Source organism: Convolutriloba macropyga, chromosome 5 (assembly GCF_964194025.1).
Source record: "Convolutriloba macropyga chromosome 5, txConMacr16.3, whole genome shotgun sequence".
Taxonomy (NCBI): Eukaryota; Metazoa; Xenacoelomorpha; order Acoela; family Convolutidae; genus Convolutriloba; species Convolutriloba macropyga.
Window position 1 is genome coordinate 54,633,311 of NC_134472.1, and position 18,973 is coordinate 54,652,283.

The window sequence follows — 18,973 nt, forward strand, 5'->3', positions numbered from 1 at the left end:
CTTTCCCGCTAAACATTGTAAACCACACAAAAAGTGTGCTGTTCCAATCGGTAAGTGCAAATTGATTACGTTTGAACTTTGAACAAAGAGAAAAAAATGTTTGAACTCTGTTCTTTTCAGTGCGCGGGGAAAGATTCCCAAAAAAATCTGACACCAGAATTATTTGAAAAAATTAAAAGGCCCCATGAAATTATTTCTGAGAAAACATTTCTGCATCGCTTTTTTGGTTATGATTCGTATTGAAAAAGTCGGTTGACCAAACATTGGCCGACAACTAAAATTTTTTTACCAAAAGGCAAAACAATCAAATTATGGAAGCAACGTTTATCAATACATATAGCTATGGCAAGGTGTGTCAAGTTTCGTTTCACTGGGCAAATAATGATTACTGAGATCTTGGTCTTGTATAAGAACTGGTAATCTCAATAAAAAGTCACATCGCAAGTATAAAATAAGCAAGAAAATTCAAGAACTTGGATCAGCCTGAAATCGGTATTAAAATCTATAGCAAACCAACTTCATATTTGAAAACGGAAAACACAAAGCTTTGGAAATTCGAAGTTAAAAATCGAAGAGGGTTAATACGCCATTAGGAAACACTAGTACTGTTCTAATAAAAAGATCTGAACTATGAGAACATTAGAAAAAATGGATAATGAGAATGTATATCCCGAAAAGGTACAATCATAGGACATGTAAGATTCTGAACTTTATTAGGCAGCCTAGAACGGGAACTAGCGCCCAGATCTCACAATTCGAAAGGTTTTTATTTGGTGGTTCGTTCTTGTTATTTGCCCGTTTATTTGCTCTTCCGGCTCGATCAAAACAGTTAGTGCAACTATTCAATTAATAACTAAATATGTAAGTAACTAATGGAATAATAGTAAATATAACAACAAACAATCAAACTGTACAATGGTAACCCAACTAAAGTAACAGTTTACAGCACTAACTATAATAAACTTAAGAACTACTCAGAGTACTGACTGGTAATACTTAAGTACAACAAACTTCTACGTTTAGCCAAATTCCCACGGAACGGTACGATTCTACGCGTTTATCTACCCGCTATAAACGTCGGTAATCCCGCAAACTATCAGAGCCTCTCGCTCACTTGCAACAGCAATCGGTGCTCGATAATGTAACCGCACCGCAAAGACTAATCAGAGCTTCTCGCTCAATCGAATCAGGCAAAACTTAGCCAAATAACTCTAATTCTATAACAGCGACTATTCAGAGCCTCTCGCTCAATCGCTCCGGCGAAGTTAACGCAACGACGCTTAATAACGATTAACAAGAGCCTCTCGCTCAATAATACCGGCAAACTATGCCAAACAATCGATAATTAACTCGTTCGCGATTTGCAACTTCTGCACCGCGCTTATAGTGTAAGCCGCTTATATACTGAGCCGAGCAAACAGTTTGTTTACTCAAACCAAATAACCGTCATTATTGCACAAGGTTTTCAGCCTTCTATACCACGGTTGGCTACTTCGTTTACATTCCGTAATACCACTGCCGTAATAAGGTGACGTGTTAAATACCAAACTTACTTATTAGATATCAGTCAAGATGGCCGCCAAATTTACATATATGCGAATTCCAGATTTTTCCGTTCTTACGTGCAATTTGTTTACATAGGGGGGTTCCTAGGGTACCGTCCGCACGTCCGCTTGTCCGCTATAGGGTTACGGTCCGGTCACGTCATACGTCCGTAACAAGCAAAAAGTTCAAAATGGCCGACAAGTCGACTTATACTTAGTTACCTACGAAATATGTGTTTCCGGGTCTTTTGTTTACTTAGGGCGGTTTGGGGGGTATGGTTCGTATTCCGCCTAATCAAGCGTAGGCTCAGGGCCTTATTGCACCCTAGTATGACTAGAGTCCACGAAACTCAAAAATCAGCATTTTCGGATTTTCCCCAAAATTATCACTTTTTTCCCTCATAAGTGTTAATAGCTCCGGACTGGGTAAAGCTGGCACTACCAATCCTGGTTTGTAAATAGCTTAGGGGTGCCCTAGGGTGATGGTGACCCCAGCTTGGTTCAGCCATATCGGCTTCAAAAAATCGGGGGGGGGGTGGACAGATTTTCGGTCCCAACTTGTAAAAATTTTCAGATTTGGCCAAAATTACGAATTTTGTAAAACTCTATCTTCTTTCAGTTATAATGGATGTTAACGAATATAACAAGTTACTACACTACAAAAAACTCTCTATGACATCCTCGAAGCTTCTTACTCGTGCAGAACGACATTTCCGAACAAAGCTTCGACTATTCACAATTCGCGATGGAAACTCTACCGAGATGGAAGACGAGTCCTCCATAGCGAAGACGCGCTAGCTACCTTGATTATGGAACACCGGGATAGAAATCACCCTGATCGTTTACAGCTGGAAAGTTTTATCCGCACGAAGTACCACGTCGAGCGGTTACGACAATTCTGCAGGAAGGTGGTGGCGAGCTGTCGGAAGTGCCAACAGCGTGTCGGAGTTCGCAAGACCGGACCTATGGTTCACCTCGACAAGCGGCGGGTAGAACGACTGTGCAAACAATTGGGGATACCTTCTAACGGTACCCACCCGCTTTCTCCAGCTTTCAAAAAGTGAGTATTATAGTATATATCGCGTGCTACGTTTAAATACGATGATAATTAAATAACTGCATCGTTTTAGTTCGGAATCTCTTGACGTCACCCCGTTCCGAATCTAGACTCTGCGTACTGGTCATCATAGGTACAACTGCGTGTGCTCGGCTCTATCAGTAGTACTAACGGGTGCCCGCAACTCTGGCGGAATTATCGAGGACTGGGTGAAACGCCTGCGAAAATCAGGACCAGACCGTTATTTGTTCGACCTCCCCGATGGGGTTCGTTCGAGTGAATCGGTCGAAGACGTTACCGAATTGAGTTCGACCGACCTACGGATGCTTGCCCGGTCATTATCAGCGAATATTTACGTGTATATTAGTTCCCCTGGACAATCAGAGGGTCAATGGGAATGTTACACGGGCACGCACGCTGGCCCATCGGTTCCCGCAATCTACCTTGAATTTTCGGTCACGGACGACGGAACGGGTCATGTTAGCCCGGTGCGGAAAGTTGTCCCGAAACCACAATAAACTAAATTCAAAGGCAAATATACAATACGATAGCGATGGTGATGCGATGATGAGATGATGATAATAGTTTAAGTTTAGTCTATACAGTTTTAGTTTTTACTCTCTTCCGCCCTCATTGTTCTTAGCCATTCCTCCTCCGACTCATTTCCACTATTCGATTCTTCTCCCCTTGCAGCAAACAACCTCCCCTGTGCTATCTGTGTCATACGGATCAGCACACGCGCTTCCATGTCTAACGACTTCATCCTCCTCTTTAGTGCCCGGTCTGCTAATTTCCTTTCCCGGCTTGTTACTAACACTTTCATGATTTTAACTCCTCTTCGAGCACCTTTAGTCATTTTCACGTTCAATACAGTTTACTAGTTTGCAATATTACGAGTCAAATTATGGTGGGTTTTGGTGTTAAGTAAACAACTCAGCAAATTTGCATTATTGTTGGTTCCTCAACAACTCCGTCGGCCTTTGTGTTTATGGTCATCCTAATACGGTTAATTCAATTTTACAGGCCTCCCTTCTAGATCATTTATCCTCTGGATAATAATTCAGTCTTAATTCAGAAAAGGAAAATTGAACAGTGAGGGCTTCCCTAGTTCTTTAAGGGTGCTGTCTAGATGATAACAGTCTTATGATAGCAATCTCATGATAACAGTCACATGATATCAGTCTGATCTTGGAGCTAGTCTGGTTAGTTCTGCATACGTGCCACTAGTTGGTTCAGTCTTTTTGCATTCTCGTTTCCGTGCCTCTCTGCAAGATGTATAGCCACCGGAAACAGTTTCTTTTCCCCATGGCTAAAGTGATGACGGCGCAAGTGTCTAAGGAACTCACCCCTTGCTGGGGACCAGCACAGGAGCCTCAATTGATCTCCATATTCCAAAGTCAGTATTATATCCCCCAATAATTCGTATCTGATAGAGGTAACCACAAAGCACCCGCCCCCTAACTTTTCCGATTCCCAATAAAGCGCCACCATGTTTAGCGATGAAATTTTATGAGACAAACACTCGGTTCAACGGTAATGATCAAAATGAATGATAGTTAGCTTATTCTTAGCTTAAATGTAAGATGTTTGTTCATTGTGGTTTCGGTCCAAGGTGAGCACACATACCTAACCAAATGTTCTTTCTAGTTCAATTACTCCACCTCTAGTTGTCGCCTCTTCCGAATCCGACTTGTACCGCGGGCAAGTAGTGCTCTCGCAACTCCTCTATCGCTGCTTTGATTACTCTCTGCAGGACAAGGGTCCGAAGAGTCTTGGCTTTCAAGTCGATGCTGGGCAGTCCCAGGCCGCGTAAGTCCCAATAGAAGGTGCGAAAAAGAGATCCATACCTCGGACTCTACCAGGCGGTCGAGAGGTCGACGAGGGTCTTCCTGTCCTCCTCCTTATTTGTCAGTCGAAAGAAAGACTGAAGCTCCAGCGTCTCCCAGGTGACACGTCCAATGAGGTTCATCCGGTGGTTCCAGGACTTCGCATCATCTATCGACTCCAGCGCATCAACCTCGTCGCTGGTCAGCGTCGGGGTTCCCCTATAACTCTGGTCCATGAAGAGTAGTGCCTCCGAGCCCAGGAAGCTTGGGTCTGACAAGAAGTGCTGTTGAAGCAGCACCCTCTTGCGTGCCAACACAACCGGATCAGCGTCCAGCTCGATCTCTCTTCCCAGTCCATCGCGCACATACTGCATGTCCTCGTCCAAATCTATCGGGTGGAGGAATGCCTCCAACGTCTCTCGAATATTAAAATCTGCCATTTCCTAGATTATCGATTCTTGTGAATTAGCTTGACTGTTCGCGGTAACAAAAGTAATCAGAATGACCGTACGGTTTCCGTTTGTTGACTTTTGCGCGGTGGTATGTTTGCTCGTCGAACTTAGGTTTACGTCTGTTTACTAACCAAGCTTAAAGGAATGCGTTTTACTAAGGTCGCTATGTCCGGTTTATACTTAACGGTTTGCACACGTTCGATCATGTTCTAGGTCTCTTAATATTAGACTACCAGTCAGTGTTTAGCCCTAGAGTACACGATGACACATAAGCCATTATACGTTAATAGGCATAATCGTCATAGCACCTACCTCTGTGGGATGCACAGATCACTAGAGGTCAAAATAAATGAGAAGTTTGGTCGGACTTAGCTCAAATTGATGCCTCTGGAGTCGTCTTAGCGCACTTCCCGCCTTTCTTGCCGTAGGCGTTGGCTTCGCCTGGGGTCATCGGTCTTTTCGACGTCCCTGATCCCTGGGTTGGAGTCTTCGGTGAGTCTGGTTGATTGGCCCCTGTCTGAGAAGAGCTCTGATCCTCGTTGCATTGCTCTTCCTGGCAATCCCCATCGTCTTGAGATAGAGTCTCTTTCTTCCCTCGTTTTAGGCCACGAGGCGTCGGTTTCATTTCCTGTCCCTTTTCGTCCTCCCTTCTACACTTTGACAGGTGGTCTCGGCACCATTTCTGGAGGTACGTCAGAAGTCCAAACTGAGCCGCTGCTAAAACTCCGAGGCCCATCACAGTCATTGTCAATATCGTCACTAGCACCGCGAAAGCTGTGCTGCGTCTGAAAGGTCCATGTCTCACGTAGCCGGTCACCACCTCCTCTGCAAGAGGTTTCGCTAGCTCTTTCATACGGCGGTTGTCCACTACCTCCTCGGGTAGGGTCACCAGCTTCAAGCGACTGGCTTCCATCACTCGCCGTTGTAGATCTCGTTTCAGGTGAGGTGGAGCGGGTCTCTCCAGTAGGCGCTTTTCCGCTTGGTCGAGTTCGCCCAAAATGGCAGTTAGCAAACTGGGTTGTTGGATGCGGATTATGGATCCATTGCCGTGTCCGCAACTACGCCAGTCGGCTCGTAACTCCATGCTTCCGCTGTAATTCTCGATGTGGCCGTCACACGGCGGTCGGATCAGACAGCTACGACAGCCGGGCACCATCACTGGTTTCCTCGATGTGGCGGAGTAGTTTCTGAAACTGTAATTGTCCGATCTGGCAGTAACTAGGTACACGGAGTCTTCGAGGTACTCGGCGGTGACTTCCTTTGGTAAATCCACTACTGTGTGGTGACACGATCGGATAGCTGCGTCTTCTCGACCCAAGTAGAGGTTGGTCAAACAGTCATCCTTCGTTAGTTTGTTCCAGAGAAATGGCCGTTTGCAGAGCCGGACTCTGCCACTGAGCGGGCATGGGGTCACGAAATTAGACATCGTCATTCCTACAAAAACTCGTCGCTCGTCTGTGGTCAGGAGGATGTCGTTCGTCAGTGCATAGGTCGTCGCTGTCTCTGTTGAGGGTATGGGTTGCGGTATGCTAACCGCACGATAGCTCTGGTACAGCCCTTGACGCTCTGCGGTCGGTATTGTCAGTCGAATGAAAAGACCGTCTTCAGCGGCCCAGCTGGCTTCCACTAGCTCCAGCCGGTAGTAGAGATTCAAAGAATTTGGAGGGATGACAGGTTTTCCTCGGCGGTAGTCGGTGTTGGCCAAGACTTTCTTCCACGTTCCCGGGGTTACGAGGTCGCTAGCCAGATTGCCCTCTGTAAGCTCATTGATGACTCGGTGCCATTGGTGAACCACCTCGGTCAGTGATGCTCGATAGGTGATCAGTTCTTCCCGTATATCATAGAGTTCACTCGAGAAGTTCGAAGCTGATAGGGACAGGGCCCACAAGTCCGTGTAGAGGGTGTGCAGTTTCACACTGACGCAGTAGTCGTTCCCTGTCTTTGTGTGCGTGTGATCCAGCAGCTGGTTAAATGCGGCCTGGATTCGCCGAAAGTTCTCATTGGATCCCTGTGTTGTCCGTTGGAGTTGGTGTTGGGTACGGTTCAGAGAGCTTGCAATCAGATGGAGTCTCTCGCCCGTGGCTAGAGTGACACTCTTAAGCTGTTCGTTCAACTGGCGATTCTCTTTCTGTAGCTGTCGCATGTGTTTTGTCTCGCCGCAGAAACCCAGAGAAGTGGTCAGGTGACAGAATTCGTCTTTGAGTACCGGCGCCAGGACCAAAGCTGTCCCGATTCCCGCGAGAAGAGGTAGCACCCAGCGTTTGGACCGTGACTGATGCGCTTGGTCGTGATTGACGGTGCTAGCCGTGGTTTCCTTGAGGTGCTTCACCATTGAGTTGATTTGCCGCGCTACCTCAGCCACGTCCTCCACGTAATGCTGCGTGAGGTTGAGCACTCGTTCCGTCAACTGTCCATCGGCACAAATGTTGCCTCCGTAGTCCTTCCATTGCTCTGCTAGGCCAGTCCGGAAGTCGTCATGCGCGGAACGTAGAAGACTCTCGTTGAAAGGAAGGGCTTCAGGGTACGGGAGTGTCAACCAGATCGATTCATAGGCCTCTGGTAGGATGGTCAGGTCTTCCGCGATGAAAACAACTCCGGCTGTGTGATTGCTCTCCGGATTCGTCAGCCGAAACACGGCTCCCAATAGCAAAAGTTTCAGAAAATTTAGCATCAAGATGAGTTACTGAATTTCAAGTCTGTCAAGTATCAAACTGGCTCAAGTCAAATTTAGTTATTAACCGAATAATCAATGATCCCTTCATTGTTTACCTATTGTCTGGCAATGTCATAGAAATTGAGACCCAAAACTTAACCTAATGGTCACGCCGGTTTGATATTTGCATACTTACAGTTCGAGTACATACAGTTTGTTTGAGTTTAAGTCTGACCTTTATCGATCGTTTATCCCTAACCGTCGGACTGGGGGTCGCACACGTGTGCCTCGCCGCGGCTCGTTTCGCTTCCGACTTGGATTTCCAGCTTCTGGTGGTATAGGGGCTGACTGGGGTGTTGTGGGTTGGGCTGGCATCGCCCCTCGCTCTGGTGTCAAGTCGTCGGGGACTGGCTGTGAAACAGGGGTTTCGGAAGGTTCCCCGTCTATGTTACTGCCTCCCACGCAATTTCGTTGGTCGTTGACAACGGGAGTCTTGTCCTCGACTGGCTTTCTAGGTGTCCCCTGAGGGGTTGCTTCCCCTCCTATTGCTGATTCCAGGGGTTGGGCACTGGGGTCTGGGTCAACGGGTAAGTTTGGGCCAATTCCAATCCCTGATGGCTCCCTATTAGTAGGAAGCGGGGTGTCCAGTGCCATTGCTTTTGGGTTAGGAGTCCCCTCAGAGTCGGCCATTTCCTCCTCTTCTTCGAACAGGTCCCTCAATTCCGGTCCGTAGTCTAGTAAGGCTCGTTGTTGGCCTCTCCTCCGTGCTTGGAGCTTTGCGTTGGCCAGGCCAGGAGAGATTTCCGGGGGCGCTCCCCTAGTCGCTGGTTCGCGGTCTTCCTCGTCATCTACTCCGTCGTCATCGGCTGGGTCCTTGTTTCCGATCCGGTCCTGTTCAGTCGCTGATCCACGAGGTCTTAGCTGCCTCTTCGCGACGCTGTCCTCGTCAACGTACGGTTTTAAGTTGTTGAAGTGAACAAATTTCCACCTGGTCTTTGCTGTCGGTTTCGCTATCTTATAGTTCACCTCCGAGACGCGCTTTAGGATCACATAGGGCCCTTCCCAATTGTTGTAGAATTTCCTGGATTTCTGTTTGTGTTTTGCGAACATCCAAACTCTGTCTTCGACCTTATAGGGTTCTCCGAACACCTTTTTGTGGAACCGGTCTTTCTGCCTCTTCTGGTTGTGTCCCAAGAACTCACGGGCGTGCATGTGAGCTTCCCGAAACTGTCCGTCTAGCCACTCGACGAAAGGGGTGGTTGGGTTTCCGTCGTCCGACTTCGGGTAAAAGAGGTCGATGGGGTATTGGCACTCTTGGCCGTAAACAAGGCTGAAGGGCGTCGCATTCGTTGTCTTATGTACGGACGTGTTGTAGGCAAACGTGATGTACGGGAGAAGATCATCCCAATCGCCTGGGCACTCGGCACAGTATTTTGAGAGCATGTCAGCCATGGAGCGATTGAATCTTTCCACCTGGCCGTTCCCCTCTGGGTGGTAGGGTGAAGTGCGTGACTTATCAATCTTTAACAGCTTACACATCTCGGCGATTAATTCACTACCAAAGTTCTTGCCCTGATCCGTGTGTAGGACGTCGGGTACTCCGAACTGCAGGACCCAGTTCTCCACGATTGCTTTGGCTACGTCTCTTGCTTCGGTCTGCACTAGAGGCACTGTAACCACATACTTGGTAAAGTAGTCAGTTAGGGCGAGAACATATTTTGCACCCGTGGCCTTTGCTCGAGTTACGGGGCCCATGATGTCGGCGGCCACTGTGTGGAAGCGTATCCCTACTTCGAAAGTTTGTAGATCTGCCTTTCGGCGCTTTCCCCCTTTGGTGCGGGCAGCACACTCGAGGCAGACTTGTAAATTGCGCTCCACGTCGAATCGTACCCTTGGCCACCAGAATCGTTGCTTGACTCGTCCGAGAGTTTTTTCCAGGTGAAGGTGTCCGCCGCTGACGGGTGATGCGTGCAGTTGATCCAGGATCTCTTTCCTGCAAGGACTCGGTACTACCAGCTGCAGGAGGTCTCCCTCGGCGTTCTCCTTTCGTCGGTACAGGAGTCCATCCTTTATGAGGAGCTCGTCCCAGTGAGACCAGTACGCCAGTACTTCTTCTCCATATTTGGTGGCCTCTGCCCTGGTCACAAGGTTGGTTCCTAAGCTTGGGCGGTCTTTGCTGGTCCCATCTTGTACCCAGTAAAGGATTTGGGAAATGGCTTCGTCCTTCTCCTGGAGTTCCCGCACATTGCTCTGCGTCCTACTCCATGTGATACTAACTTCGTCCGGACCGGTAGTGACTCCTGACCGCACGGCCTGTGTAGGTTCGGTATTGTGCCCTAAGTCCTTTAGCGCTTCCCCGAGGGACTTTGGCTCCGGACAAGTTCCAAGTGCCTCCTTCAGTTCGCCTGGTTGCCACTCTGGGAGCTCGTCCTCCAACATTCTCGATAGTCCGTCCGCATTTGCATGGCGGTTTCCTGCTCGGTGCACCACTTGGAAATCATACTCCTGCAGGTGCTGCAACATCCGAAATGTCTGCCCATCTGAGTTCTGCCTGAACAGCCAGTGCAGGCTAGCGTGGTCCGTTCGGACGATGAATTTGAAACCCCAGACGTAAGGTCGGAACCACTTCAGCGCTTGGACCACTGCCAGTGCTTCTCTTTTCGTCGTCGAGTAGTTCGCCTCTGTTCGACATAAGGTTCGGCTTGCGTAGACGATGGGTTGCTCCACGCCGTCCACTATGTTGGATAGTACCGCCCCTAGGCTCACATTGCTTGCATCCGTGTCTACGATGAATGGACTATCGTATTTCGGGAACTGCAACATGGGTGCGGTTGTTAGCTCAAACCTCAGGCGATCGAACGCTAGTTGGCATTCTACCGTCCAGTTGAACCGGGTCTACTTCTTTGTCAGCTCATGCAAAGGCTGAGCAATTTTTGCGAAGTCTTTGATAAACCGCCTGTAATAATTACAGAAACCAACAAAAGATCTAACTTGTTTCACGGTCTTGGGTACAGGCCAGTCACTGACGGCGGAGACCTTCTCGGGGTCCGGGGACACGCCGTCTGCGGAGATCACGTGACTCAAGAAGATCACTTGCTTCTGGAACAATCGACACTTCTTGGGTTTCAGTTTTAAGTTGGCTTGGCGCAGTGTTTGGAACACCATTTCAGGGCGCTGTAGGTGATCTTCTTCATTCTCACTGTAGACAAGTACATCGTCCAGGAAAATCAGTACCCATTTCCACAAGTGTCGTCTAAAGAGTTCATTCATCAGTCTCTGGAAAGTTCCGGGAGCATTGGACAATCCAAAAGGCATCTTGAGGTACTCGTAGAGGCCGCCGTCAGGGGTTACGAACGCCGTCTTGTGTCGGTCCTCTTCGGCAATGGGCACTTGCCAGTATCCGCTTGCCAGGTCCATCGACGAGAAGAACTTGGCTCCCCTCAGAGCGTCGAACGTCTGAGCGATCTTCGGGATTGGGAAAGCGTCTTTGATCGTCACACTGTTGAGTGCCCGATAATCCACACAGAACCGCGTACTTCCGTCTTTCTTCTTCACTAGCACAATGGGCGCGCTATAGGGACTGTTCGACGGCTGTATGACCCCTCTTTCCAGCATTGAAGTCACCTCCTCTTCTACTATGTGAAGTTTGGCTGGGGAAATTCTATGTGCCGGTATTTTAATTGGCTTACTGTCCGTGGTGACGATGTGGTGTTCGACCAGATCGGTTGTCCCCAATTCTGAGTCTCTTAGTGCAAAGACATCTCGGTATTTACAGATCAGCTCCTGCAGTCTCTCTCGGGGTCCGTCTTCCATGTCTGGGGCGGTAAGTTGGAGGATCTTTTCGACGTCACTGTCATACTCCCAACCTACTGATTGCACAGCTTGGGTCATCGTTGGAGTTGCGGTCTCCTGTTGTTCTCCAGGTATTTTAGGGCTAACGACTGGTTGTAATGGGTAATGCTGGGCACCTCGTGTGGCATGCGCGGGAGCTGACAGGCGGTCAGCTGAAGCAGTTTGGTCGTGCCGGTGCTCATCGTCGGTTTCTGTAGCAGTTTGACATTTTTCATGGCGTGTGGGATCTTGCAGCGGGATCATTTCGACGGGAACTGCCGAGCCCTCGCCTTTCCCGGTCCAGAACTGGTTTGAGTCAAAGTCCAGTGAGCATCTGAACTCCTCCATTGTCCGCGATCCAATGATCAGCTCTGGATTCATTTCGTCTAGCACCAACACGGGTAGTTCATCGTTTATAGAGCCCACTTTCACTTTGAGTTTCGTCCTTCCGACCACAGGTGTTTTCTTGCCGTTCGTTAGTAGTAAATTCCCGGCGAAGCTCGTCATCAACGGCGGGTTCGGCATCCTCTTGTAAGCTCCTATGTGCAGTAGGTTCGTTGTGGCGCCGCTGTCAATCAGTGCCCTTACGGCCATCCCTCCTGCTATGACATCGACCATGGGTGACAAACCCGGTTTATCAAGTTCGTCCGGACCCTCATCGTTATTATCCTGTCTCCTTGTCACGACCGTTTCTGCTATTTCGGATGGCGTTGGGTCGTAGGAGCAGACGTTTGCTTGATTTTGATGAAGCTGGGGCTGGTGGTTACTGCTAAACTTACTCCCGTATTTCTTATGCCCGCTTCCTGAGTTTTGTGGCTTGTTTCTGAATTCGGCCGGGACAAACCCCTCCGGGTGGAATCCGCCCAGAGACCCGGCCCCTCCTAGTTTAAAGGAGCGCGATACTGAGGGCAGTCCCGCCTTATGTGCCCTTCTTGACCACAATGCCAACAGTCATTACCGCGAGGCTTGTTCCAGCTCGCCCACTGTCTGTTCTGGTTGTTCACTCTGTCAAACGGCTTCCCGTGCCGACTGTCGGGCGGGTAGAGGTTGAACAACTGCGGGACAGCGCCCGCTGCTGCACCCTGTCGGGGTTCCTCCCGTGGCTTGGGTAGGATCGAATTCAGCATCTTACTCATGCTTGTCTGTACTTCTTTGAGGGAAGACTCCATCGCTTGCATCCGGTTATGCATCTTCGGGAACTGTTGTTCCTCACTCTCCGTCTCACCTCTGGTCGTATATCTGTGGTCCCTCGAATGATCACCATCGTTAGATCGCCTGCTTGGGCCAGCGTAGTTAGTTTGTCTCACTTCGGCAGCAGATCGCACCGCCGCGATGTGGCGGCGGCTTCTTTTCCGCGAGTTCTTGCCAATAGCTTCCAAACTCAATGCTCGATTCTGTGCCTCCAGGAAGGTGCGCGGTTGTTCCCTCATCAGAAGGTCGTGCAACTCGTCGTCCAGCAACCCTTCAATGAACTGATCTCTATTGAATTCATCCTTGGTGGCAGCATTGTACGTCGCAAAGGCTATGTCGCACATGGATCTTAGTCTGCGAGCAAAGTCTTTAATGCTCTCTTTCTCACCCTGCACCATCGCCTTAAACTCTAACCTGCTAGTTGTTCGGTCGTGGAAAGCACTCATCCTACCGTCTAGGTAGCCCAGCATTCTCGGCAACGTCGGGGCCGGCTGTCCATCCTGCTGGGTCTTGTACAATTGGGGCATCGCGGAGAACTCGTCCAACGCCCAACTGGTGAGGCAAGTCGGTAGTGCCATTCGACATTGCTCGTCGTCCCACCCGTTGGCTGTCGCGATGTGCCCAAAGTGAGTTTTCCAGTCCTCCCAGTTTGGGTAGCCGTTCGAGGGAAATTTCTCAGGTCTCACTGCTCCACCTGAGTACAGGGTGTTGTTGTTTCTTCTCATCGCTGCTGCGAAGAACTCCGCAAATCTAGCGAGCTCGTCTTCATCGACAGCATTTCGTTCACCTGCTTCTGCCATTGGAGTAGTAAATCACAATTGGTAATCGATTCGTAATTGATAACAAGGTAACGCAAGGTAAATAGTATAAATAGTAATTCAAATAACTAACAAGAACGCCCACCCAGGAGCGCCACTGTAAGATTCTGAACTTTATTAGGCAGCCTAGAACGGGAACTAGCGCCCAGATCTCACAATTCGAAAGGTTTTTATTTGGTGGTTCGTTCTTGTTATTTGCCCGTTTATTTGCTCTTCCGGCTCGATCAAAACAGTTAGTGCAACTATTCAATTAATAACTAAATATGTAAGTAACTAATGGAATATTAGTAAATATAACAACAAACAATCAAACTGTACAATGGTAACCCAACTAAAGTAACAGTTTACAGCACTAACTATAATAAACTTAAGAACTACTCAGAGTACTGACTGGTAATACTTAAGTACAACAAACTTCTACGTTTAGCCAAATTCCCACGGAACGGTACGATTCTACGCGTTTATCTACCCGCTATAAACGTCGGTAATCCCGCAAACTATCAGAGCCTCTCGCTCACTTGCAACAGCAATCGGTGCTCGATAATGTAACCGCACCGCAAAGACTAATCAGAGCTTCTCGCTCAATCGAATCAGGCAAAACTTAGCCAAATAACTCTAATTCTATAACAGCGACTATTCAGAGCCTCTCGCTCAATCGCTCCGGCGAAGTTAACGCAACGACGCTTAATAACGATTAACAAGAGCCTGTCGCTCAATAAAACCGGCAAACTATGCCAAACAATCGATAATTAACTCGTTCGCGATTTGCAACTTCTGCACCGCGCTTATAGTGTAAGCCGCTTATATACTGAGCCGAGCAAACAGTTTGTTTACTCAAACCAAATAACCGTCATTATTGCACATGGTTTTCAGCCTTCTATACCACGGCTGGCTACTTCGTTTACATTCCGTAATACCACTGCCGTAATAAGGTGACGTGTTAAATACCAAACTTACTTATTAGATATCAGTCAAGATGGCCGCCAAATTTACATATATGCGAATTCCAGATTTTTCCGTTCTTACGTGCAATTTGTTTACATAGGGGGGTTCCTAGGGTACCGTCCGCACGTCCGCTTGTCCGCTATAGGGTTACGGTCCGGTCACGTCATACGTCCGTAACAAGCAAAAAGTTCAAAATGGCCGACAAGTCGACTTATACTTAGTTACCTACGAAATTTGTGTTTCCGGGTCTTTTGTTTACTTAGGGCGGTTTGGGGGGTATGGTTCGTATTCCGCCTAATCAGGCGTAGGCTCAGGGCCTTATTGCACCCTAGTATGACTAGAGTCCACGAAACTCAAAAATCAGCATTTTCGGATTTTCCCCAAAATTATCACTTTTTTCCCTCATAAGTGTTAATAGCTCCGGACTGGGTAAAGCTGGCACTACCAATCCTGGTTTGTAAATAGCTTAGGGGTGCCCTAGGGTGATGGTGACCCCAGCTTGGTTCAGCCATATCGGCTTCAAAAAATCGGGGGGGGGGGGTGGACAGATTTTCGGTCCCAACTTGTAAAAATTTTCAGATTTGGCCAAAATTACGAATTTTGTAAAACTCTATTTTCTTTCAGTTATAATGGATGTTAACGAATATAACAAGTTACTACACTACAAAAAGCTCTCTATGACATCCTCGAAGCTTCTTACTCGTGCAGAACGACATTTCCGAACAAAGCTTCGACTATTCACAATTCGCGATGGGAAACTCTACCGAGATGGAAGACGAGTCCTCCATAGCGAAGACGCGCTAGCTACTTTGATTATGGAACACCGGGATAGAAATCACCCTGATCGTTTACAGCTGGAAAGTTTTATCCGCACGAAGTACCACGTCGAGCGGTTACGACAATTCTGCAGGAAGGTGGAGGCGAGCTGTCGGAAGTGCCAACAGCGTGTCGGAGTTCGCAAGACCGGACCTATGGTTCACCTCGACAAGCGGCGGGTAGAACGACTGTGCAAACAATTGGGGATACCTTCTAACGGTACCCACCCGCTTTCTCCAGCTTTCAAAAAGTGAGTATTATAGTATATATCGCGTGCTACGATGATAATACGATGATAATTAAATAACTGCATCGTTTTAGTTCGGAATCTCTTGACGTCACCCCGTTCCGAATCGAGACTCTGCGTACTGGTCATCATAGGTACAACTGCGTGTGCTCGGCTCTATCAGTAGTACTAACGGGTGCCCGCAACTCTGGCGGAATTATCGAGGACTGGGTGAAACGCCTGCGAAAATCAGGACCAGACCGTTATTTGTTCGACCTCCCCGATGGGGTTCGTTCGAGTGAATCGGTCGAAGACAATACCGAATTGAGTTCGACCGACCTACGGATGCTTGCCCGGTCATTATCAGCGAATATTTACGTGTATATTAGTTCCCCTGGACAATCAGAGGGTCAATGGGAATGTTACACGGGCACGCACGCTGGCCCATCGGTTCCCGCAATCTACCTTGCATTTTCGGTCACGGACGACGGAACGGGTCATGTTAGCCCGGTGCGGAAAGTTTTCCCGAAACCACAATAAACTAAATTCAAAGGCAAATATACAATACGATAGCGATGGTGATGCGATGATGAGATGATGATAATAGTTTAAGTTTAGTCTATACAGTTTTAGTTTTTACTCTCTTCCGCCCTCATTGTTCTTAGCCATTCCTCCTCCGACTCATTTCCACTATTCGATTCTTCTCCCCTTGCAGCAAACAACCTCCCCTGTGCTATCTGTGTCATACGGATCAGCACACGCGCTTCCATGTCTAACGACTTCATCCTCCTCTTTAGTGCCCGGTCTGCTAATTTCCTTTCCCGGCTTGTTACTAACACTTTCATGATTTTAACTCCTCTTCGAGCACCTTTAGTCATTTTCACGTTCAATACAGTTTACTAGTTTGCAATATTACGAGTCAAATTATGGTGGGTTTTGGTGTTAAGTAAACAACTCAGCAAATTTGCATTATTGTTGGTTCCTCAACAACTCCGTCGGCCTTTGTGTTTATGGTCATCCTAATACGGTTAGTTCAATTTTACAGGACACCTAGATCCACTACCGCAGTGACTGTGAAACTGATTGAAATATGTAAAAAGCTTCCTACGATGGATGAAGAATTGGTTGTTGGAACAGCTGTAATTGGTGCTTGGCTCCTAATTGGTTGTAAACTGCTGCTCGAATTTATTATTTTCATTTATTAAAACCAATAGCTTGTCATGTCCAACAAAAAAATTAAATATTATGAACGCAAGGATTATTCAATTATTTTCTATTAATAAATGAACTTTTTAGAAACTATTTCCGATGTAGCCGGCAATAATTCGCTAAATAGGGGATACGTGGGACGTTATGCCTCATTAAGTTTCATTTAGTGCACAAAAAACTTTAAGCGATGCAGCACTTAAGTATGAAAAGCCGTCAGCAATTTAAAAATTGTTTCTGGGCACATTGTGTCCGTTTTTTTGCGTATTTTTCAGTTTTTTTTTCTGGCACATTGTGTCCTTTTTTTTGCGTTTTCCTCTCACTTTAGGCACAACGTGTCCTTTGTCTTTGTTTTTGTTTTTTTTTGGTTTTTGTTTTCTGGGCACCATGTATCCGTTTTTTTTGCGGTTTTTTGTGTTTTTAGGTACACCGTGTCCCTTTTTGTTGCCAGTTTCGGTTTTTATAATTTAGTATGTGTTACTGAATGCCTCACCAACAATGAAAACTATTCGCCAAGGCACACTCTTCGCCAAGATACCCTGAAAAAAATCAAGAAATCAGAAATTCAAGAATTGAGAAAATCAAGATAAATTTTGAAAAACGAAGATGAAAGAACTTTTTTCAGATGCCTGAAATTAATAATTTTCTGATGTTTTTGTTCTGCTGCCTTGTCGATGCCAAAATATGTGTACATTCATATATTGCAACGTTGGAGATTTTTTTTTTATATAACTAGAGGTCTGAAGAATATGGGCCGTTTGCAGAAAACAGCTTTAAAAAGTATAAAAATCCATCTTATAAGATAAAGTGTATTTTTTTAAGATTCTTGTAAGAAAAAGTGTATCTCGTAAGATTCGTGCATGCAAAAGTGTATATTCTAAGGTTTTTGTCAGAAAAAGTTTATCTCGTAAGATTCTTGTATGAAAAATTGTATAATGTAAGATTTGTGTAAGAAAAAGTGTATATTGTAAGATTCTTCAAAGAAAAAGTGTATCTTGTAAGGTTCTTGTAAGAAAAAGTGTATAAGGTAAGATTCTTGTAGAAAAAGCGTATCTCGTAGGATTCTTGTATGAAAAAGTGTATCTTGTAAAACTCTTGTACGAAAAAGTGTATCTTGTAAGATTCTTGTAAGAAAAAGTGTATAAGATAAGATTCTTGTAAGAAAAAGTGTATCTTGTAAGATTCTTCAAAGAAAAAGTGTATCTTGTAACGTTATTTTAAGAAAAAAAGCATCTTATAAGATTTTTGTAAGAAAAAGTTTATTTTGCAAGATATTGCAAGACTTTGGAAGAAATTCTTGCAAGACGATGCATCGGCTTGCAAGATTTTGAAAAAAATATTTTAAGATCCTGCAAGATAAACTTTTTTCAGACTAGAGTGTATTTATCATGATTTGCTAATCAGTTCAAACATTCACTTGATGTTAATTTTCTCGCAATGTGAAATACTTTTTGTTAACATTTCTTCTTTCGCTTAATTTTGTGTCTTGTGAATGGTGAGTGGTCTAGATTACACCACACGCAATTTAGCTTCACATACATAATAGGGTTTCAGGCTATCATTCGCATGGCTGACTTCAGGTCAGAATTCAAACAAGGGTACTTGAAATTCGAATCAATTCACCACTTTCTTTGTGTACGAGAACAACCAAGAAATCCTTCACCAATCCGTGATATTTCATCTATAATACTTTTGTAAGCATGATTTACTCAAGAAGGCTTAATTGATTTCATTTAATAATCTGATATCAAATTTTATTGAAAACTGGCACGGGTTTTAGAGAAAAAGCGCTGATTTAGGTTAAATACTTAATTGATGTTAACGCAGAGAAAATTTTGGCAATTTTATAGTATTTACTACATTAATATAGAGTTTATAATTTGAAGGCTTGAAGCTTCTATTTTTAGCTCACAGTAGCAATTATTGTTGTTTTTCCTATATAAAATTAGTTAATCATAATTTATTTTTCTTGTAAAGGTAGCAGTAATTTCTAGGAGCGATCAACAGACTTTACGTAATGGTTGATGGGTAGGGAACAACTGTTGTTTGGATCGGTTTTTAACTCTAATTAGAAACAACTCATGTTGCTTGATGTTAGAAGCATTCTTTCTTTTGCAAACATTTTCAGTTTTGCGTTTATTCTATGATATAATTTTTATGGTGAATCTTTATTTTTTCGGAAAGGCTACAAAAAGTTTTGTCAATGATTGCTGGATTAGAAAATTCACCCACATCTATCATCTACACCAAAGATATCCTCAGCAAAACTTATACTTTTGTCACTATCTACAATTTTTTGGTATTAAAAGCTTCAGTTAATCAAACTTTAGAGTTTTTCGAATTTTTTGTTATTTCAGTTATCAATCTTAACTTATCTAAACTTTCTTACGTCTGAAATTGAAAATCCG

The 18,973-nt window shown here is 45.8% G+C and overlaps 1 protein-coding gene across 1 annotated transcript in view; it reads left to right on the forward strand.

Annotated features, from left to right (window-relative positions):
* The window catches only part of LOC142339478 (uncharacterized), a 604,341-nt gene that overhangs the window by 452,265 nt on the left and 133,103 nt on the right, over nt 1-18,973 (forward strand). The gene's annotated exons all lie outside the window — the stretch shown is intronic.